The following is a 22,436-nucleotide window of genomic DNA, read 5'->3' on the forward strand; positions in this document are numbered from 1 at the left end:
GGCTGTGCTGGGCAGCCAGCGCAGCTCTGTGCGCTGGCTGCTCACAAAGATGTGCGGCTCGCCTTGGCCGGCCCAAAGGAAGCTTTTCTTCACACAGGCCACTGCCTCTGGTCCTCCAAAAGCCTGCCCTGCCTACCTTCAGCATCATATTTGTATCCATATTGATTTGAATCAGCCTGGCCATTTGCTTTTCCAATCCTTTGAGGGTCCGGCGCATTTGCTCCATTTCTTTGTTTCTCTTTTTAAGGAGCCGCCTTCTCTTCTCGATTTTAACCTTCCTCCTTCTGGCCTGTTCTTCAGCTCTCTGGGCCGCTGCTCTCTGCCTGGCGGCTGCCCTTCTGCGCCGGAGCCACCACCCCAAAGGCAGGAGCAGTGCCTGAGCAATTTGCCAGATCTGGGGAAGGTACCGGAAGGCAGCCAGGAGCCGGGATCCCCAGCCAGGCTCAGGCGGTTCTGGGGGGGCCGGTTTCTCTTCCTCCACATGGTGCTGCACATCCCCATGAAATCTGTTCACCACGGATTGTGGGAACGGGAAGATGCACAGCACAACCAGGGCCAGGATGAGTCTGTTCGCCATGGTCTGCAGGAGGAGAGAGACAAGGGTTTCAGTGGGGCTACCAAGGGAGCTTGTGGGGGCTGAAGTGAGGCCCGGAGGCGCAGGGATGGGAGGGCGGGAAGCAGAGGGCCCCAGGCAGCTGGCAGGCAGCAGGGCCTGTGCCAGTGGGCCAGCAGCAGCCCCGTGCCCTGGCCAAGGCGCCGGGCCCAGGGGCTGGCCCTGGATGCACGGGGACAATGCAGGCCCGGGTTTGGTGCTTGTGCCCTGGCCCTGGCCCAGCCCAGCCCCACCACGTGCGCACTCACCGATTGCCGAGGCATTGCTGGGCCAGCGTTACCTGCGGGGGCCTTTTCCAGCTGCCCCCATTGTGACACGCTGCCCCTGATGTCACAGGGGCCAGAGGCATCACAGCCGGGCCAGCCCTGACATGGGTCCCCAGCCCAGCTCAGGGGCTCCCAGTGGGCCCAACAATGAAAGCTCCAGCACCCAGCAAGTGCAGCGCCTCTGGGAGGGAATGGGCCCCAGGGGCTCCCTTCACAAAGCAGACAGAAGTGCCCGGACATTTTGTCCTAGGGAAAAGAATATAACCGATAATGTTGAATAGGATACATAATATCAAGTATGGAAGCACCAGAGGTGCTTTTGTGATGGCACTGGTTTCTCTGAGTGGAGTAGGCGAGGGTGGCTCAGTTTTTCCTGCTAGAGTCTTCCCAGATCCAGGCCATCCAACACCGCTGTGAAACGTTCTCATTATTGGACATCATTGAAATGGAACAATAGCCAGACCACCTCCAGGCCACTCTAGATCCAGAAGAGGCACATGCCTGCTTCTGGCAGCGAATTTCAGCTGTTCTGTACAAGAGTGGCCCAAATTGACCCCTCGTGCTGTACTGGAACAGCTGAGCCAGGTGCAGGAATCTCAGGTCAGAGCCCATTCACGTGCTCCAGCTGGCAGGGCCTCAGGGGCCGCCCTGAGCCCTCGCGCGCAGACGGAGAGGCCAGGCCCTGCTCGCTGCCCTCACGGTGGCACTCCTGGCCCCAGCGCTCTCCAAGGGCTTCTCCAGGGGCACCTTCCTGTGGCCTTTCCGTGCCAGCACCAGGCCCAGCAGAGACCTGCAGAGGGGCTGTTGGCAAGGGCCTGCAGGGCCGGCGCCAGGGCCAATGGCTTCCCCCTGCCACAGGGCAGGCTGAGCAGGGCTGTGGGCAAGGAAGCCTTGGCTGTGAGGCCTGTGAGGCCCTGGCACAGGGTGCTCAGAGCAGCTGTGGCTGCCCCGTCCCTGCAAGTGTTCCAGTCCAGGCTGGCTGGGCCTTGGAGCAACCTGGCCCAGGCAGAGGTGTCCCAGCCCATGGCACAGGGGTCGAACTGGATGGCCTTGGAGGTGACTCTGGACACTCACAGACGCAGCGTTTGTTCAGGCACCACCTTTATTGGAACTCTGCACTGACTGCAGCTCCCAGAGGGGACAGAGTTTCCCAATAAGGGCCGTAGGCCGTTTCCTTTTGAAAATCTATCACTTATTTAAAGCATGTTTACTAACAAATCACAATAACAATCATTCTCTGTTAAGAATTCTTTTCTATAGTGTTATAAATGATATAGGAATCAATACAATGAGAATGGTTTTTGTACATTGAAGAGTATCGAAAATTTGATAGTAGGACAAATATTCAAAATATATCAATTGTGGTTCATTCACATAATTTGCAGTGATTATTACAATGAATGATCATTACTATGTAATAGAATGAATAATTGTTTGAAAAGAATTAGTATTTGTTCCTATTATGATTCCCTCTAAATTGACAATTGTATTACTACGGAATGAATTGATTTGTAGATAAGAAAACGAAATACCTAAATTATTTCTAAATGAAGCATGAAGGTAAATCAATGTCCATGTAATGCGCGCCTCGGCCGGGTTTCGGGGTTTCCCCTTTTGGCTGTTGCTGCTCCTGATAGCACAGTCCTGTCCAGCAGAGCCTGCCTGGACTCCCAGGCAGCTTCCAGCTGCAGGCTACCTTAGCAAGCTCAGCTCTTAGGTGATATCAGCTCCTTAGTGATTGTCAGCTCACTTGTGATTTCAGCTCTTTGGCTTGCTAAGAGCCCTTGGCATATGCAGGGAGAGAGAGGAGAAGGCTGTGTGAGGCTCCACAGCGATGTCTTTATTGCTCAGTCAGGGCCCGTGGGCAGGTGGGATATTCCCAGAGGAGAGGGGCCTGCTGTGTCCCCATTCCCCCTGTCCCTTATGTGCCTGTGTTCAGGAGGGCACAGAGAGGATGGGGACTCCTGCCCGCCCCGTGTCCTGTCTGCCTGCCGGGCCTGTCCCAGGGCAGCGGGGCTGTGATTCCTGTGCTGTGTCCCCCTGTCTCTGCTGTCCCTGCTGTCCCTGCTGTCATGGCCTACTGCAGCGTTCCACAGCCTACACAGGAGCCATGGTGTCTCCTGAGCTCTGCAGGGACCTAAGTGACAGTCTGAGTGGTGGCACTCCTGGTTCTCTTGCATTTGGCATCCCGCAGAGCAGAGGCTGGATCACAGCACCCCAGGAACAGCTGCCGGAGGGGAGGAAAGGAGCCTCTGCATGGCCCAGGGGTGCTGTGGTGCCCCTCTGTCAGGAATTCCCCACAGCTGACACCTGAGTCCAACATGAACACCCACAGACACAGCGTTTGTTTAGGCATTGCCTTTATTGCATTTTAGCACTGACTGCATCTCCCAGATGGAAGTCACTCTCCCAAGACAGGAGAGCAGTCAGAGTCATTTTCAAATCACAAAAACATATTTTAAATATTGAAAATAACAAATTCTGATTATAGTCAATCTTGTCTAAGCAACTAGTTCATATACTGTTATATATGATAATTAATAAAAGAGTTAAGTATTTTAATTGTGAAGGTTATGTAAATTTCACTGCTTAAGATAAAAATATAGCATACCTAAATTTTGTTAATTAATATAATTCATACTAGTTTTGATGAATGATAGGAATTATATTATGTAAAGGATAAGGGCCATTACTTAATTATTACTTATTCTTACAATATTAATCTAGAATTATACTACATTAAAGTTATTAAAACTTTGATAAAATATTTTAAATAACATATTTTAAAGTTTTTAAATATTCCTAAACTATTTAACAATTTGAATCAATTTTGAGGCATTTGGCCGGATCTTCCTTCAAATGCCTCCCTCCTTGAGCCAATGCAAAGCTCCTGCATGGAAAAGTGGAAAGAGAGACACTAATATAGATACTATAGATACAATGAAGAGATAGAGGGAAGAGGGGCAGGGAGTGTCATGAGCCCTGAGCCTGTGCCCCAGTGCAGGGCTGTGCTGGGCAGCCAGCGCAGCTCTGTGCGCTGGCTGCTCACAAAGATGTGCGGCTCGCCTTGGCCGGCCCAAAGGAAGCTTTTCTTCACACAGGCCACTGCCTCTGGTCCTCCAAAAGCCTGCCCTGCCTACCTTCAGCATCATATTTGTATCCATATTGATTTGAATCAGCCTGGCCATTTGCTTTTCCAATCCTTTGAGGGTCCGGCGCATTTGCTCCATTTCTTTGTTTCTCTTTTTAAGGAGCCGCCTTCTCTTCTCGATTTTAACCTTCCTCCTTCTGGCCTGTTCTTCAGCTCTCTGGGCCGCTGCTCTCTGCCTGGCGGCTGCCCTTCTGCGCCGGAGCCACCACCCCAAAGGCAGGAGCAGTGCCTGAGCAATTTGCCAGATCTGGGGAAGGTACCGGAAGGCAGCCAGGAGCCGGGATCCCCAGCCAGGCTCAGGCGGTTCTGGGGGGGCCGGTTTCTCTTCCTCCACATGGTGCTGCACATCCCCATGAAATCTGTTCACCACGGATTGTGGGAACGGGAAGATGCACAGCACAACCAGGGCCAGGATGAGTCTGTTCGCCATGGTCTGCAGGAGGAGAGAGACAAGGGTTTCAGTGGGGCTACCAAGGGAGCTTGTGGGGGCTGAAGTGAGGCCCGGAGGCGCAGGGATGGGAGGGCGGGAAGCAGAGGGCCCCAGGCAGCTGGCAGGCAGCAGGGCCTGTGCCAGTGGGCCAGCAGCAGCCCCGTGCCCTGGCCAAGGCGCCGGGCCCAGGGGCTGGCCCTGGATGCACGGGGACAATGCAGGCCCGGGTTTGGTGCTTGTGCCCTGGCCCTGGCCCAGCCCAGCCCCACCACGTGCGCACTCACCGATTGCCGAGGCATTGCTGGGCCAGCGTTACCTGCGGGGGCCTTTTCCAGCTGCCCCCATTGTGACACGCTGCCCCTGATGTCACAGGGGCCAGAGGCATCACAGCCGGGCCAGCCCTGACATGGGTCCCCAGCCCAGCTCAGGGGCTCCCAGTGGGCCCAACAATGAAAGCTCCAGCACCCAGCAAGTGCAGCGCCTCTGGGAGGGAATGGGCCCCAGGGGCTCCCTTCACAAAGCAGACAGAAGTGCCCGGACATTTTGTCCTAGGGAAAAGAATATAACCGATAATGTTGAATAGGATACATAATATCAAGTATGGAAGCACCAGAGGTGCTTTTGTGATGGCACTGGTTTCTCTGAGTGGAGTAGGCGAGGGTGGCTCAGTTTTTCCTGCTAGAGTCTTCCCAGATCCAGGCCATCCAACACCGCTGTGAAACGTTCTCATTATTGGACATCATTGAAATGGAACAATAGCCAGACCACCTCCAGGCCACTCTAGATCCAGAAGAGGCACATGCCTGCTTCTGGCAGCGAATTTCAGCTGTTCTGTACAAGAGTGGCCCAAATTGACCCCTCGTGCTGTACTGGAACAGCTGAGCCAGGTGCAGGAATCTCAGGTCAGAGCCCATTCACGTGCTCCAGCTGGCAGGGCCTCAGGGGCCGCCCTGAGCCCTCGCGCGCGGACGGAGAGGCCAGGCCCTGCTCGCTGCCCTCACGGTGGCACTCCTGGCCCCAGCGCTCTCCAAGGGCTTCTCCAGGGGCACCTTCCTGTGGCCTTTCCGTGCCAGCACCAGGCCCAGCAGAGACCTGCAGAGGGGCTGTTGGCAAGGGCCTGCAGGGCCGGCGCCAGGGCCAATGGCTTCCCCCTGCCACAGGGCAGGCTGAGCAGGGCTGTGGGCAAGGAAGCCTTGGCTGTGAGGCCTGTGAGGCCCTGGCACAGGGTGCTCAGAGCAGCTGTGGCTGCCCCGTCCCTGCAAGTGTTCCAGTCCAGGCTGGCTGGGCCTTGGAGCAACCTGGCCCAGGCAGAGGTGTCCCAGCCCATGGCACAGGGGTCGAACTGGATGGCCTTGGAGGTGACTCTGGACACTCACAGACGCAGCGTTTGTTCAGGCACCACCTTTATTGGAACTCTGCACTGACTGCAGCTCCCAGAGGGGACAGAGTTTCCCAATAAGGGCCGTAGGCCGTTTCCTTTTGAAAATCTATCACTTATTTAAAGCATGTTTAATAACAAATCACAATAACAATCATTCTCTGTTAAGAATTCTTTTCTATAGTGTTATAAATGATATAGGAATCAATACAATGAGAATGGTTTTTGTACATTGAAGAGTATCGAAAATTTGATAGTAGGACAAATATTCAAAATATATCAATTGTGGTTCATTCACATAATTTGCAGTGATTATTACAATGAATGATCATTACTATGTAATAGAATGAATAATTGTTTGAAAAGAATTAGTATTTGTTCCTATTATGATTCCCTCTAAATTGACAATTGTATTACTACGGAATGAATTGATTTGTAGATAAGAAAACGAAATACCTAAATTATTTCTAAATGAAGCATGAAGGTAAATCAATGTCCATTTAATGCGCGCCTCGGCCGGGTTTCGGGGTTTCCCCTTTTGGCTGTTGCTGCTCCTGATAGCACAGTCCTGTCCAGCAGAGCCTGCCTGGACTCCCAGGCAGCTTCCAGCTGCAGGCTACCTTAGCAAGCTCAGCTCTTAGGTGATATCAGCTCCTTAGTGATTGTCAGCTCACTTGTGATTTCAGCTCTTTGGCTTGCTAAGAGCCCTTGGCATATGCAGGGAGAGAGAGGAGAAGGCTGTGTGAGGCTCCACAGCGATGTCTTTATTGCTCAGTCAGGGCCCGTGGGCAGGTGGGATATTCCCAGAGGAGAGGGGCCTGCTGTGTCCCCATTCCCCCTGTCCCTTATGTGCCTGTGTTCAGGAGGGCACAGAGAGGATGGGGACTCCTGCCCGCCCCGTGTCCTGTCTGCCTGCCGGGCCTGTCCCAGGGCAGCGGGGCTGTGATTCCTGCCCTGTGTCCCCCTGTCTCTGCTGTCCCTGCTGTCCCTGCTCTCATGGCCTACTGCAGCGTTCCACAGCCTACACAGGAGCCATGGTGTCTCCTGAGCTCTGCAGGGACCTAAGTGACAGTCTGAGTGGTGGCACTCCTGGTTCTCTTGCATTTGGCATCCCGCAGAGCAGAGGCTGGATCACAGCACCCCAGGAACAGCTGCCGGAGGGGAGGAAAGGAGCCTCTGCATGGCCCAGGGGTGCTGTGGTGCCCCTCTGTCAGGAATTCCCCACAGCTGACACCTGAGTCCAACATGAACACCCACAGACACAGCGTTTGTTTAGGCATTGCCTTTATTGCATTTTAGCACTGACTGCATCTCCCAGATGGAAGTCACTCTCCCAAGACAGGAGAGCAGTCAGAGTCATTTTCAAATCACAAAAACATATTTTAAATATTGAAAATAACAAATTCTGATTATAGTCAATCTTGTCTAAGCAACTAGTTCATATACTGTTATATATGATAATTAATAAAAGAGTTAAGTATTTTAATTGTGAAGGTTATGTAAATTTCACTGCTTAAGATAAAAATATAGCATACCTAAATTTTGTTAATTAATATAATTCATACTAGTTTTGATGAATGATAGGAATTATATTATGTAAAGGATAAGGGCCATTACTTAATTATTACTTATTCTTACAATATTAATCTAGAATTATACTACATTAAAGTTATTAAAACTTTGATAAAATATTTTAAATAACATATTTTAAAGTTTTTAAATATTCCTAAACTATTTAACAATTTGAATCAATTTTGAGGCATTTGGCCGGATCTTCCTTCAAATGCCTCCCTCCTTGAGCCAATGCAAAGCTCCTGCATGGAAAAGTGGAAAGAGAGACACTAATATAGATACTATAGATACAATGAAGAGATAGAGGGAAGAGGGGCAGGGAGTGTCATGAGCCCTGAGCCTGTGCCCCAGTGCAGGGCTGTGCTGGGCAGCCAGCGCAGCTCTGTGCGCTGGCTGCTCACAAAGATGTGCGGCTCGCCTTGGCCGGCCCAAAGGAAGCTTTTCTTCACACAGGCCACTGCCTCTGGTCCTCCAAAAGCCTGCCCTGCCTACCTTCAGCATCATATTTGTATCCATATTGATTTGAATCAGCCTGGCCATTTGCTTTTCCAATCCTTTGAGGGTCCGGCGCATTTGCTCCATTTCTTTGTTTCTCTTTTTAAGGAGCCGCCTTCTCTTCTCGATTTTAACCTTCCTCCTTCTGGCCTGTTCTTCAGCTCTCTGGGCCGCTGCTCTCTGCCTGGCGGCTGCCCTTCTGCGCCGGAGCCACCACCCCAAAGGCAGGAGCAGTGCCTGAGCAATTTGCCAGATCTGGGGAAGGTACCGGAAGGCAGCCAGGAGCCGGGATCCCCAGCCAGGCTCAGGCGGTTCTGGGGGGGCCGGTTTCTCTTCCTCCACATGGTGCTGCACATCCCCATGAAATCTGTTCACCACGGATTGTGGGAACGGGAAGATGCACAGCACAACCAGGGCCAGGATGAGTCTGTTCGCCATGGTCTGCAGGAGGAGAGAGACAAGGGTTTCAGTGGGGCTACCAAGGGAGCTTGTGGGGGCTGAAGTGAGGCCCGGAGGCGCAGGGATGGGAGGGCGGGAAGCAGAGGGCCCCAGGCAGCTGGCAGGCAGCAGGGCCTGTGCCAGTGGGCCAGCAGCAGCCCCGTGCCCTGGCCAAGGCGCCGGGCCCAGGGGCTGGCCCTGGATGCACGGGGACAATGCAGGCCCGGGTTTGGTGCTTGTGCCCTGGCCCTGGCCCAGCCCAGCCCCACCACGTGCGCACTCACCGATTGCCGAGGCATTGCTGGGCCAGCGTTACCTGCGGGGGCCTTTTCCAGCTGCCCCCATTGTGACACGCTGCCCCTGATGTCACAGGGGCCAGAGGCATCACAGCCGGGCCAGCCCTGACATGGGTCCCCAGCCCAGCTCAGGGGCTCCCAGTGGGCCCAACAATGAAAGCTCCAGCACCCAGCAAGTGCAGCGCCTCTGGGAGGGAATGGGCCCCAGGGGCTCCCTTCACAAAGCAGACAGAAGTGCCCGGACATTTTGTCCTAGGGAAAAGAATATAACCGATAATGTTGAATAGGATACATAATATCAAGTATGGAAGCACCAGAGGTGCTTTTGTGATGGCACTGGTTTCTCTGAGTGGAGTAGGCGAGGGTGGCTCAGTTTTTCCTGCTAGAGTCTTCCCAGATCCAGGCCATCCAACACCGCTGTGAAACGTTCTCATTATTGGACATCATTGAAATGGAACAATAGCCAGACCACCTCCAGGCCACTCTAGATCCAGAAGAGGCACATGCCTGCTTCTGGCAGCGAATTTCAGCTGTTCTGTACAAGAGTGGCCCAAATTGACCCCTCGTGCTGTACTGGAACAGCTGAGCCAGGTGCAGGAATCTCAGGTCAGAGCCCATTCACGTGCTCCAGCTGGCAGGGCCTCAGGGGCCGCCCTGAGCCCTCGCGCGCAGACGGAGAGGCCAGGCCCTGCTCGCTGCCCTCACGGTGGCACTCCTGGCCCCAGCGCTCTCCAAGGGCTTCTCCAGGGGCACCTTCCTGTGGCCTTTCCGTGCCAGCACCAGGCCCAGCAGAGACCTGCAGAGGGGCTGTTGGCAAGGGCCTGCAGGGCCGGCGCCAGGGCCAATGGCTTCCCCCTGCCACAGGGCAGGCTGAGCAGGGCTGTGGGCAAGGAAGCCTTGGCTGTGAGGCCTGTGAGGCCCTGGCACAGGGTGCTCAGAGCAGCTGTGGCTGCCCCGTCCCTGCAAGTGTTCCAGTCCAGGCTGGCTGGGCCTTGGAGCAACCTGGCCCAGGCAGAGGTGTCCCAGCCCATGGCACAGGGGTCGAACTGGATGGCCTTGGAGGTGACTCTGGACACTCACAGACGCAGCGTTTGTTCAGGCACCACCTTTATTGGAACTCTGCACTGACTGCAGCTCCCAGAGGGGACAGAGTTTCCCAATAAGGGCCGTAGGCCGTTTCCTTTTGAAAATCTATCACTTATTTAAAGCATGTTTACTAACAAATCACAATAACAATCATTCTCTGTTAAGAATTCTTTTCTATAGTGTTATAAATGATATAGGAATCAATACAATGAGAATGGTTTTTGTACATTGAAGAGTATCGAAAATTTGATAGTAGGACAAATATTCAAAATATATCAATTGTGGTTCATTCACATAATTTGCAGTGATTATTACAATGAATGATCATTACTATGTAATAGAATGAATAATTGTTTGAAAAGAATTAGTATTTGTTCCTATTATGATTCCCTCTAAATTGACAATTGTATTACTACGGAATGAATTGATTTGTAGATAAGAAAACGAAATACCTAAATTATTTCTAAATGAAGCATGAAGGTAAATCAATGTCCATGTAATGCGCGCCTCGGCCGGGTTTCGGGGTTTCCCCTTTTGGCTGTTGCTGCTCCTGATAGCACAGTCCTGTCCAGCAGAGCCTGCCTGGACTCCCAGGCAGCTTCCAGCTGCAGGCTACCTTAGCAAGCTCAGCTCTTAGGTGATATCAGCTCCTTAGTGATTGTCAGCTCACTTGTGATTTCAGCTCTTTGGCTTGCTAAGAGCCCTTGGCATATGCAGGGAGAGAGAGGAGAAGGCTGTGTGAGGCTCCACAGCGATGTCTTTATTGCTCAGTCAGGGCCCGTGGGCAGGTGGGATATTCCCAGAGGAGAGGGGCCTGCTGTGTCCCCATTCCCCCTGTCCCTTATGTGCCTGTGTTCAGGAGGGCACAGAGAGGATGGGGACTCCTGCCCGCCCCGTGTCCTGTCTGCCTGCCGGGCCTGTCCCAGGGCAGCGGGGCTGTGATTCCTGTGCTGTGTCCCCCTGTCTCTGCTGTCCCTGCTGTCCCTGCTGTCATGGCCTACTGCAGCGTTCCACAGCCTACACAGGAGCCATGGTGTCTCCTGAGCTCTGCAGGGACCTAAGTGACAGTCTGAGTGGTGGCACTCCTGGTTCTCTTGCATTTGGCATCCCGCAGAGCAGAGGCTGGATCACAGCACCCCAGGAACAGCTGCCGGAGGGGAGGAAAGGAGCCTCTGCATGGCCCAGGGGTGCTGTGGTGCCCCTCTGTCAGGAATTCCCCACAGCTGACACCTGAGTCCAACATGAACACCCACAGACACAGCGTTTGTTTAGGCATTGCCTTTATTGCATTTTAGCACTGACTGCATCTCCCAGATGGAAGTCACTCTCCCAAGACAGGAGAGCAGTCAGAGTCATTTTCAAATCACAAAAACATATTTTAAATATTGAAAATAACAAATTCTGATTATAGTCAATCTTGTCTAAGCAACTAGTTCATATACTGTTATATATGATAATTAATAAAAGAGTTAAGTATTTTAATTGTGAAGGTTATGTAAATTTCACTGCTTAAGATAAAAATATAGCATACCTAAATTTTGTTAATTAATATAATTCATACTAGTTTTGATGAATGATAGGAATTATATTATGTAAAGGATAAGGGCCATTACTTAATTATTACTTATTCTTACAATATTAATCTAGAATTATACTACATTAAAGTTATTAAAACTTTGATAAAATATTTTAAATAACATATTTTAAAGTTTTTAAATATTCCTAAACTATTTAACAATTTGAATCAATTTTGAGGCATTTGGCCGGATCTTCCTTCAAATGCCTCCCTCCTTGAGCCAATGCAAAGCTCCTGCATGGAAAAGTGGAAAGAGAGACACTAATATAGATACTATAGATACAATGAAGAGATAGAGGGAAGAGGGGCAGGGAGTGTCATGAGCCCTGAGCCTGTGCCCCAGTGCAGGGCTGTGCTGGGCAGCCAGCGCAGCTCTGTGCGCTGGCTGCTCACAAAGATGTGCGGCTCGCCTTGGCCGGCCCAAAGGAAGCTTTTCTTCACACAGGCCACTGCCTCTGGTCCTCCAAAAGCCTGCCCTGCCTACCTTCAGCATCATATTTGTATCCATATTGATTTGAATCAGCCTGGCCATTTGCTTTTCCAATCCTTTGAGGGTCCGGCGCATTTGCTCCATTTCTTTGTTTCTCTTTTTAAGGAGCCGCCTTCTCTTCTCGATTTTAACCTTCCTCCTTCTGGCCTGTTCTTCAGCTCTCTGGGCCGCTGCTCTCTGCCTGGCGGCTGCCCTTCTGCGCCGGAGCCACCACCCCAAAGGCAGGAGCAGTGCCTGAGCAATTTGCCAGATCTGGGGAAGGTACCGGAAGGCAGCCAGGAGCCGGGATCCCCAGCCAGGCTCAGGCGGTTCTGGGGGGGCCGGTTTCTCTTCCTCCACATGGTGCTGCACATCCCCATGAAATCTGTTCACCACGGATTGTGGGAACGGGAAGATGCACAGCACAACCAGGGCCAGGATGAGTCTGTTCGCCATGGTCTGCAGGAGGAGAGAGACAAGGGTTTCAGTGGGGCTACCAAGGGAGCTTGTGGGGGCTGAAGTGAGGCCCGGAGGCGCAGGGATGGGAGGGCGGGAAGCAGAGGGCCCCAGGCAGCTGGCAGGCAGCAGGGCCTGTGCCAGTGGGCCAGCAGCAGCCCCGTGCCCTGGCCAAGGCGCCGGGCCCAGGGGCTGGCCCTGGATGCACGGGGACAATGCAGGCCCGGGTTTGGTGCTTGTGCCCTGGCCCTGGCCCAGCCCAGCCCCACCACGTGCGCACTCACCGATTGCCGAGGCATTGCTGGGCCAGCGTTACCTGCGGGGGCCTTTTCCAGCTGCCCCCATTGTGACACGCTGCCCCTGATGTCACAGGGGCCAGAGGCATCACAGCCGGGCCAGCCCTGACATGGGTCCCCAGCCCAGCTCAGGGGCTCCCAGTGGGCCCAACAATGAAAGCTCCAGCACCCAGCAAGTGCAGCGCCTCTGGGAGGGAATGGGCCCCAGGGGCTCCCTTCACAAAGCAGACAGAAGTGCCCGGACATTTTGTCCTAGGGAAAAGAATATAACCGATAATGTTGAATAGGATACATAATATCAAGTATGGAAGCACCAGAGGTGCTTTTGTGATGGCACTGGTTTCTCTGAGTGGAGTAGGCGAGGGTGGCTCAGTTTTTCCTGCTAGAGTCTTCCCAGATCCAGGCCATCCAACACCGCTGTGAAACGTTCTCATTATTGGACATCATTGAAATGGAACAATAGCCAGACCACCTCCAGGCCACTCTAGATCCAGAAGAGGCACATGCCTGCTTCTGGCAGCGAATTTCAGCTGTTCTGTACAAGAGTGGCCCAAATTGACCCCTCGTGCTGTACTGGAACAGCTGAGCCAGGTGCAGGAATCTCAGGTCAGAGCCCATTCACGTGCTCCAGCTGGCAGGGCCTCAGGGGCCGCCCTGAGCCCTCGCGCGCGGACGGAGAGGCCAGGCCCTGCTCGCTGCCCTCACGGTGGCACTCCTGGCCCCAGCGCTCTCCAAGGGCTTCTCCAGGGGCACCTTCCTGTGGCCTTTCCGTGCCAGCACCAGGCCCAGCAGAGACCTGCAGAGGGGCTGTTGGCAAGGGCCTGCAGGGCCGGCGCCAGGGCCAATGGCTTCCCCCTGCCACAGGGCAGGCTGAGCAGGGCTGTGGGCAAGGAAGCCTTGGCTGTGAGGCCTGTGAGGCCCTGGCACAGGGTGCTCAGAGCAGCTGTGGCTGCCCCGTCCCTGCAAGTGTTCCAGTCCAGGCTGGCTGGGCCTTGGAGCAACCTGGCCCAGGCAGAGGTGTCCCAGCCCATGGCACAGGGGTCGAACTGGATGGCCTTGGAGGTGACTCTGGACACTCACAGACGCAGCGTTTGTTCAGGCACCACCTTTATTGGAACTCTGCACTGACTGCAGCTCCCAGAGGGGACAGAGTTTCCCAATAAGGGCCGTAGGCCGTTTCCTTTTGAAAATCTATCACTTATTTAAAGCATGTTTAATAACAAATCACAATAACAATCATTCTCTGTTAAGAATTCTTTTCTATAGTGTTATAAATGATATAGGAATCAATACAATGAGAATGGTTTTTGTACATTGAAGAGTATCGAAAATTTGATAGTAGGACAAATATTCAAAATATATCAATTGTGGTTCATTCACATAATTTGCAGTGATTATTACAATGAATGATCATTACTATGTAATAGAATGAATAATTGTTTGAAAAGAATTAGTATTTGTTCCTATTATGATTCCCTCTAAATTGACAATTGTATTACTACGGAATGAATTGATTTGTAGATAAGAAAACGAAATACCTAAATTATTTCTAAATGAAGCATGAAGGTAAATCAATGTCCATTTAATGCGCGCCTCGGCCGGGTTTCGGGGTTTCCCCTTTTGGCTGTTGCTGCTCCTGATAGCACAGTCCTGTCCAGCAGAGCCTGCCTGGACTCCCAGGCAGCTTCCAGCTGCAGGCTACCTTAGCAAGCTCAGCTCTTAGGTGATATCAGCTCCTTAGTGATTGTCAGCTCACTTGTGATTTCAGCTCTTTGGCTTGCTAAGAGCCCTTGGCATATGCAGGGAGAGAGAGGAGAAGGCTGTGTGAGGCTCCACAGCGATGTCTTTATTGCTCAGTCAGGGCCCGTGGGCAGGTGGGATATTCCCAGAGGAGAGGGGCCTGCTGTGTCCCCATTCCCCCTGTCCCTTATGTGCCTGTGTTCAGGAGGGCACAGAGAGGATGGGGACTCCTGCCCGCCCCGTGTCCTGTCTGCCTGCCGGGCCTGTCCCAGGGCAGCGGGGCTGTGATTCCTGCCCTGTGTCCCCCTGTCTCTGCTGTCCCTGCTGTCCCTGCTCTCATGGCCTACTGCAGCGTTCCACAGCCTACACAGGAGCCATGGTGTCTCCTGAGCTCTGCAGGGACCTAAGTGACAGTCTGAGTGGTGGCACTCCTGGTTCTCTTGCATTTGGCATCCCGCAGAGCAGAGGCTGGATCACAGCACCCCAGGAACAGCTGCCGGAGGGGAGGAAAGGAGCCTCTGCATGGCCCAGGGGTGCTGTGGTGCCCCTCTGTCAGGAATTCCCCACAGCTGACACCTGAGTCCAACATGAACACCCACAGACACAGCGTTTGTTTAGGCATTGCCTTTATTGCATTTTAGCACTGACTGCATCTCCCAGATGGAAGTCACTCTCCCAAGACAGGAGAGCAGTCAGAGTCATTTTCAAATCACAAAAACATATTTTAAATATTGAAAATAACAAATTCTGATTATAGTCAATCTTGTCTAAGCAACTAGTTCATATACTGTTATATATGATAATTAATAAAAGAGTTAAGTATTTTAATTGTGAAGGTTATGTAAATTTCACTGCTTAAGATAAAAATATAGCATACCTAAATTTTGTTAATTAATATAATTCATACTAGTTTTGATGAATGATAGGAATTATATTATGTAAAGGATAAGGGCCATTACTTAATTATTACTTATTCTTACAATATTAATCTAGAATTATACTACATTAAAGTTATTAAAACTTTGATAAAATATTTTAAATAACATATTTTAAAGTTTTTAAATATTCCTAAACTATTTAACAATTTGAATCAATTTTGAGGCATTTGGCCGGATCTTCCTTCAAATGCCTCCCTCCTTGAGCCAATGCAAAGCTCCTGCATGGAAAAGTGGAAAGAGAGACACTAATATAGATACTATAGATACAATGAAGAGATAGAGGGAAGAGGGGCAGGGAGTGTCATGAGCCCTGAGCCTGTGCCCCAGTGCAGGGCTGTGCTGGGCAGCCAGCGCAGCTCTGTGCGCTGGCTGCTCACAAAGATGTGCGGCTCGCCTTGGCCGGCCCAAAGGAAGCTTTTCTTCACACAGGCCACTGCCTCTGGTCCTCCAAAAGCCTGCCCTGCCTACCTTCAGCATCATATTTGTATCCATATTGATTTGAATCAGCCTGGCCATTTGCTTTTCCAATCCTTTGAGGGTCCGGCGCATTTGCTCCATTTCTTTGTTTCTCTTTTTAAGGAGCCGCCTTCTCTTCTCGATTTTAACCTTCCTCCTTCTGGCCTGTTCTTCAGCTCTCTGGGCCGCTGCTCTCTGCCTGGCGGCTGCCCTTCTGCGCCGGAGCCACCACCCCAAAGGCAGGAGCAGTGCCTGAGCAATTTGCCAGATCTGGGGAAGGTACCGGAAGGCAGCCAGGAGCCGGGATCCCCAGCCAGGCTCAGGCGGTTCTGGGGGGGCCGGTTTCTCTTCCTCCACATGGTGCTGCACATCCCCATGAAATCTGTTCACCACGGATTGTGGGAACGGGAAGATGCACAGCACAACCAGGGCCAGGATGAGTCTGTTCGCCATGGTCTGCAGGAGGAGAGAGACAAGGGTTTCAGTGGGGCTACCAAGGGAGCTTGTGGGGGCTGAAGTGAGGCCCGGAGGCGCAGGGATGGGAGGGCGGGAAGCAGAGGGCCCCAGGCAGCTGGCAGGCAGCAGGGCCTGTGCCAGTGGGCCAGCAGCAGCCCCGTGCCCTGGCCAAGGCGCCGGGCCCAGGGGCTGGCCCTGGATGCACGGGGACAATGCAGGCCCGGGTTTGGTGCTTGTGCCCTGGCCCTGGCCCAGCCCAGCCCCACCACGTGCGCACTCACCGCTTGCCGAGGCATTGCTGGGCCAGCGTTACCTGCGGGGGCCTTTTCCAGCTGCCCCCATTGTGACACGCTGCCCCTGATGTCACAGGGGCCAGAGGCATCACAGCCGGGCCAGCCCTGACATGGGTCCCCAGCCCAGCTCAGGGGCTCCCAGTGGGCCCAACAATGAAAGCTCCAGCACCCAGCAAGTGCAGCGCCTCTGGGAGGGAATGGGCCCCAGGGGCTCCCTTCACAAAGCAGACAGAAGTGCCCGGACATTTTGTCCTAGGGAAAAGAATATAACCGATAATGTTGAATAGGATACATAATATCAAGTATGGAAGCACCAGAGGTGCTTTTGTGATGGCACTGGTTTCTCTGAGTGGAGTAGGCGAGGGTGGCTCAGTTTTTCCTGCTAGAGTCTTCCCAGATCCAGGCCATCCAACACCGCTGTGAAACGTTCTCATTATTGGACATCATTGAAATGGAACAATAGCCAGACCACCTCCAGGCCACTCTAGATCCAGAAGAGGCACATGCCTGCTTCTGGCAGCGAATTTCAGCTGTTCTGTACAAGAGTGGCCCAAATTGACCCCTCGTGCTGTACTGGAACAGCTGAGCCAGGTGCAGGAATCTCAGGTCAGAGCCCATTCACGTGCTCCAGCTGGCAGGGCCTCAGGGGCCGCCCTGAGCCCTCGCGCGCGGACGGAGAGGCCAGGCCCTGCTCGCTGCCCTCACGGTGGCACTCCTGGCCCCAGCGCGCTCCAAGGGCTTCTCCAGGGGCACCTTCCTGTGGCCTTTCCGTGCCTGCACCAGGCCCAGCAGTGACCTGCAGAGGGGCTGTTGGCAAGGGCCTGCAGGGCCGGCGCCAGGGCCAATGGCTTCCCCCTGCCACAGGGCAGGCTGAGCAGGGCTGTGGGCAAGGAAGCCTTGGCTGTGAGGCCTGTGAGGCCCTGGCACAGGGTGCTCAGAGCAGCTGTGGCTGCCCCGTCCCTGCAAGTGTTCCAGTCCAGGCTGGCTGGGCCTTGGAGCAACCTGGCCCAGGCAGAGGTGTCCCAGCCCATGGCACAGGGGTCGAACTGGATGGCCTTGGAGGTGACTCTGGACACTCACAGACGCAGCGTTTGTTCAGGCACCACCTTTATTGGAACTCTGCACTGACTGCAGCTCCCAGAGGGGACAGAGTTTCCCAATAAGGGCCGTAGGCCGTTTCCTTTTGAAAATCTATCACTTATTTAAAGCATGTTTAATAACAAATCACAATAACAATCATTCTCTGTTAAGAATTCTTTTCTATAGTGTTATAAATGATATAGGAATCAATACAATGAGAATGGTTTTTGTACATTGAAGAGTATCGAAAATTTGATAGTAGGACAAATATTCAAAATATATCAATTGTGGTTCATTCACATAATTTGCAGTGATTATTACAATGAATGATCATTACTATGTAATAGAATGAATAATTGTTTGAAAAGAATTAGTATTTGTTCCTATTATGATTCCCTCTAAATTGACAATTGTATTACTACGGAATGAATTGATTTGTAGATAAGAAAACGAAATACCTAAATTATTTCTAAATGAAGCATGAAGGTAAATCAATGTCCATGTAATGCGCGCCTCGGCCGGGTTTCGGGGTTTCCCCTTTTGGCTGTTGCTGCTCCTGATAGCACAGTCCTGTCCAGCAGAGCCTGCCTGGACTCCCAGGCAGCTTCCAGCTGCAGGCTACCTTAGCAAGCTCAGCTCTTAGGTGATATCAGCTCCTTAGTGATTGTCAGCTCACTTGTGATTTCAGCTCTTTGGCTTGCTAAGAGCCCTTGGCATATGCAGGGAGAGAGAGGAGAAGGCTGTGTGAGGCTCCACAGCGATGTCTTTATTGCTCAGTCAGGGCCCGTGGGCAGGTGGGATATTCCCAGAGGAGAGGGGCCTGCTGTGTCCCCATTCCCCCTGTCCCTTATGTGCCTGTGTTCAGGAGGGCACAGAGAGGATGGGGACTCCTGCCCGCCCCGTGTCCTGTCTGCCTGCCGGGCCTGTCCCAGGGCAGCGGGGCTGTGATTCCTGTGCTGTGTCCCCCTGTCTCTGCTGTCCCTGCTGTCCCTGCTGTCATGGCCTACTGCAGCGTTCCACAGCCTACACAGGAGCCATGGTGTCTCCTGAGCTCTGCAGGGACCTAAGTGACAGTCTGAGTGGTGGCACTCCTGGTTCTCTTGCATTTGGCATCCCGCAGAGCAGAGGCTGGATCACAGCACCCCAGGAACAGCTGCCGGAGGGGAGGAAAGGAGCCTCTGCATGGCCCAGGGGTGCTGTGGTGCCCCTCTGTCAGGAATTCCCCACAGCTGACACCTGAGTCCAACATGAACACCCACAGACACAGCGTTTGTTTAGGCATTGCCTTTATTGCATTTTAGCACTGACTGCATCTCCCAGATGGAAGTCACTCTCCCAAGACAGGAGAGCAGTCAGAGTCATTTTCAAATCACAAAAACATATTTTAAATATTGAAAATAACAAATTCTGATTATAGTCAATCTTGTCTAAGCAACTAGTTCATATACTGTTATATATGATAATTAATAAAAGAGTTAAGTATTTTAATTGTGAAGGTTATGTAAATTTCACTGCTTAAGATAAAAATATAGCATACCTAAATTTTGTTAATTAATATAATTCATACTAGTTTTGATGAATGATAGGAATTATATTATGTAAAGGATAAGGGCCATTACTTAATTATTACTTATTCTTACAATATTAATCTAGAATTATACTACATTAAAGTTATTAAAACTTTGATAAAATATTTTAAATAACATATTTTAAAGTTTTTAAATATTCCTAAACTATTTAACAATTTGAATCAATTTTGAGGCATTTGGCCGGATCTTCCTTCAAATGCCTCCCTCCTTGAGCCAATGCAAAGCTCCTGCATGGAAAAGTGGAGACACTAATATAGATACTATAGATACAATGAAGAGATAGAGGGAAGAGGGGCAGGGAGTGTCATGAGCCCTGAGCCTGTGCCCCAGTGCAGGGCTGTGCTGGGCAGCCAGCGCAGCTCTGTGCGCTGGCTGCTCACAAAGATGTGCGGCTCGCCTTGGCCGGCCCAAAGGAAGCTTTTCTTCACACAGGCCACTGCCTCTGGTCCTCCAAAAGCCTGCCCTGCCTACCTTCAGCATCATATTTGTATCCATATTGATTTGAATCAGCCTGGCCATTTGCTTTTCCAATCCTTTGAGGGTCCGGCGCATTTGCTCCATTTCTTTGTTTCTCTTTTTAAGGAGCCGCCTTCTCTTCTCCATTTTAACCTTCCTCCTTCTGGCCTGTTCTTCAGCTCTCTGGGCCGCTGCTCTCTGCCTGGCGGCTGCCCTTCTGCGCCGGAGCCACCACCCCAAAGGCAGGAGCAGTGCCTGAGCAATTTGCCAGATCTGGGGAAGGTACCGGAAGGCAGCCAGGAGCCGGGATCCCCAGCCAGGCTCAGGCGGTTCTGGGGGGGCCGGTTTCTCTTCCTCCACATGGTGCTGCACATCCCCATGAAATCTGTTCACCACGGATTGTGGGAACGGGAAGATGCACAGCACAACCAGGGCCAGGATGAGTCTGTTCGCCATGGTCTGCAGGAGGAGAGAGACAAGGGTTTCAGTGGGGCTACCAAGGGAGCTTGTGGGGGCTGAAGTGAGGCCCGGAGGCGCAGGGATGGGAGGGCGGGAAGCAGAGGGCCCCAGGCAGCTGGCAGGCAGCAGGGCCTGTGCCAGTGGGCCAGCAGCAGCCCCGTGCCCTGGCCAAGGCGCCGGGCCCAGGGGCTGGCCCTGGATGCACGGGGACAATGCAGGCCCGGGTTTGGTGCTTGTGCCCTGGCCCTGGCCCAGCCCAGCCCCACCACGTGCGCACTCACCGATTGCCGAGGCATTGCTGGGCCAGCGTTACCTGCGGGGGCCTTTTCCAGCTGCCCCCATTGTGACACGCTGCCCCTGATGTCACAGGGGCCAGAGGCATCACAGCCGGGCCAGCCCTGACATGGGTCCCCAGCCCAGCTCAGGGGCTCCCAGTGGGCCCAACAATGAAAGCTCCAGCACCCAGCAAGTGCAGCGCCTCTGGGAGGGAATGGGCCCCAGGGGCTCCCTTCACAAAGCAGACAGAAGTGCCCGGACATTTTGTCCTAGGGAAAAGAATATAACCGATAATGTTGAATAGGATACATAATATCAAGTATGGAAGCACCAGAGGTGCTTTTGTGATGGCACTGGTTTCTCTGAGTGGAGTAGGCGAGGGTGGCTCAGTTTTTCCTGCTAGAGTCTTCCCAGATCCAGGCCATCCAACACCGCTGTGAAACGTTCTCATTATTGGACATCATTGAAATGGAACAATAGCCAGACCACCTCCAGGCCACTCTAGATCCAGAAGAGGCACATGCCTGCTTCTGGCAGCGAATTTCAGCTGTTCTGTACAAGAGTGGCCCAAATTGACCCCTCGTGCTGTACTGGAACAGCTGAGCCAGGTGCAGGAATCTCAGGTCAGAGCCCATTCACGTGCTCCAGCTGGCAGGGCCTCAGGGGCCGCCCTGAGCCCTCGCGCGCGGACGGAGAGGCCAGGCCCTGCTCGCTGCCCTCACGGTGGCACTCCTGGCCCCAGCGCTCTCCAAGGGCTTCTCCAGGGGCACCTTCCTGTGGCCTTTCCGTGCCAGCACCAGGCCCAGCAGAGACCTGCAGAGGGGCTGTTGGCAAGGGCCTGCAGGGCCGGCGCCAGGGCCAATGGCTTCCCCCTGCCACAGGGCAGGCTGAGCAGGGCTGTGGGCAAGGAAGCCTTGGCTGTGAGGCCTGTGAGGCCCTGGCACAGGGTGCTCAGAGCAGCTGTGGCTGCCCCGTCCCTGCAAGTGTTCCAGTCCAGGCTGGCTGGGCCTTGGAGCAACCTGGCCCAGGCAGAGGTGTCCCAGCCCATGGCACAGGGGTCGAACTGGATGGCCTTGGAGGTGACTCTGGACACTCACAGACGCAGCGTTTGTTCAGGCACCACCTTTATTGGAACTCTGCACTGACTGCAGCTCCCAGAGGGGACAGAGTTTCCCAATAAGGGCCGTAGGCCGTTTCCTTTTGAAAATCTATCACTTATTTAAAGCATGTTTAATAACAAATCACAATAACAATCATTCTCTGTTAAGAATTCTTTTCTATAGTGTTATAAATGATATATGAATCAATACAATGAGAATGGTTTTTGTACATTGAAGAGTATCGAAAATTTGATAGTAGGACAAATATTCAAAATATATCAATTGTGGTTCATTCACATAATTTGCAGTGATTATTACAATGAATGATCATTACTATGTAATAGAATGAATAATTGTTTGAAAAGAATTAGTATTTGTTCCTATTATGATTCCCTCTAAATTGACAATTGTATTACTACGGAATGAATTGATTTGTAGATAAGAAAACGAAATACCTAAATTATTTCTAAATGAAGCATGAAGGTAAATCAATGTCCATGTAATGCGCGCCTCGGCCGGGTTTCGGGGTTTCCCCTTTTGGCTGTTGCTGCTCCTGATAGCACAGTCCTGTCCAGCAGAGCCTGCCTGGACTCCCAGGCAGCTTCCAGCTGCAGGCTACCTTAGCAAGCTCAGCTCTTAGGTGATATCAGCTCCTTAGTGATTGTCAGCTCACTTGTGATTTCAGCTCTTTGGCTTGCTAAGAGCCCTTGGCATATGCAGGGAGAGAGAGGAGAAGGCTGTGTGAGGCTCCACAGCGATGTCTTTATTGCTCAGTCAGGGCCCGTGGGCAGGTGGGATATTCCCAGAGGAGAGGGGCCTGCTGTGTCCCCATTCCCCCTGTCCCTTATGTGCCTGTGTTCAGGAGGGCACAGAGAGGATGGGGACTCCTGCCCGCCCCGTGTCCTGTCTGCCTGCCGGGCCTGTCCCAGGGCAGCGGGGCTGTGATTCCTGTGCTGTGTCCCCCTGTCTCTGCTGTCCCTGCTGTCCCTGCTGTCATGGCCTACTGCAGCGTTCCACAGCCTACACAGGAGCCATGGTGTCTCCTGAGCTCTGCAGGGACCTAAGTGACAG

This window comes from Agelaius phoeniceus, chromosome 32, assembly GCF_051311805.1.
Source record: "Agelaius phoeniceus isolate bAgePho1 chromosome 32, bAgePho1.hap1, whole genome shotgun sequence".
Lineage (NCBI taxonomy): Eukaryota > Metazoa > Chordata > Aves > Passeriformes > Icteridae > Agelaius > Agelaius phoeniceus.